Raw genomic sequence first — 1,382 nt, 5'->3', positions numbered from 1 at the left:
ATCCATCGTTCACATAAGCCTACTCAAGTTTATTCATGATAACAATTTCTATGGGACATGATGCCCTAATCTTGCCTTCCTGTCATTGGTGGGAAAGTCATATTTTGAGATGACAGTTGTTTTTGAGTAATTAGAGTAGAACTTAAAAGAGATGTTGTTCTACATAGTAAATTAGATGTATTTTTATTTATTTATATATTTATTTATTTATTTATTTATTAGTGAACCACCATGACTTACAGTTGTAGACTTACAAACTTTCATGCTTAGGTTTCAGTTATACAATGATCAAGTACCCATGCCTCCACCACAGCCAATTCTTCACCACAAATGATCCCAGTAGCCCTCCCACCCTCCACCCCATTCCCCCCACCCCACACTGCCTCTGTGGCAGGGCATTCCCTTTTTCTCACTCTTTCCTTTAAGGTATTGAAGTTTGCAAAGGAGGTATTGAATGGCCATTGTGTTCTGTCTATAGTCTATTTTCAGCTCGCATCTGCATCTCTCATCCTGAGCGAGTCCTCCAAACGTTCTTTTTTTTGGTGTTCCCTTCTCTAAAAATATGAATGCTTCACAAATTTGAGTGTCCTCCTTGTGCAGGGACCATGCTAATCTTGTCTGTATCGTTCCAATTTTAGTATATGTGATGCCAAAGTGAGCACAGATGCATTTTGTTTTAACTGAATAATATAATATCAAAAGTAGCAAAGTGATTGAAAACAAAGTTAAATATAAAAATAGGTTTTGTAATGAAACAATTTCATATGTACTTTTTTTCAGGACATTGAAAGACCTATATATTCATTAGATTAATGTTATGCTTCTAATTCTGCTTCTTTTATTTTTGCTGTCAAATCCTTTCTATAGTGATACATTTTAATATGTTGATTATAATAATATCATAATATCAGTCATTTAGTGCTGAGCTACAAATGTCAAATGCATAATCTCATTCAATCCATGTAGTAAACCTCTTCAAAAGATACTACTGATATAATTCACTATATGGGAAAATAAGATTTAATGGGCTAAGTAACTTATTTATTTTGTTTTATTTTGGGGTCACGACTGTTTGTGCTTACTCCTGGCTCTGTGCTCAGGAATTATGCCTGGTGGGCTCGGGGGAACCATATGGTGTGTCATTATTTAAACCCAGATAGGCCAGGTGCAAAGCAAACACCCTACCCACTGTACTATCTCTCCGGCCCTGTAAGGATCTCTTTAACAAATATATAATTTCTAGTGACAAAAAGTCTTTGACTTTCATATCTGTCATAATTGCTATGCATCCTTTTTCAGTTCCCTCACTAGTTAGATTCTTTCTTCTGAGCATAATTAGTTAAGTAACAACAAAAGAACTAAAATGATGTCATACAGTTTTG

At 35.0% G+C, this 1,382-nt stretch overlaps 1 non-coding gene across 1 annotated transcript; it reads right to left on the bottom strand.

Annotated features, from left to right (window-relative positions):
* Positions 1-555: 555 nt before the first annotated feature.
* Positions 556-662, bottom strand: LOC130019884 (U6 spliceosomal RNA). The gene has a single exon (XR_008791937.1). It is a non-coding gene; the product is annotated as a U6 spliceosomal RNA (small nuclear RNA).
* Positions 663-1,382: the final 720 nt, after the last annotated feature.

This window comes from Sorex fumeus, unplaced genomic scaffold, assembly GCF_029834395.1.
Source record: "Sorex fumeus unplaced genomic scaffold, SorFum_2.1 ptg000009l, whole genome shotgun sequence".
Taxonomy (NCBI): Eukaryota; Metazoa; Chordata; class Mammalia; order Eulipotyphla; family Soricidae; genus Sorex; species Sorex fumeus.
This window is presented reverse-complemented; position numbering and strand designations above follow the sequence as displayed.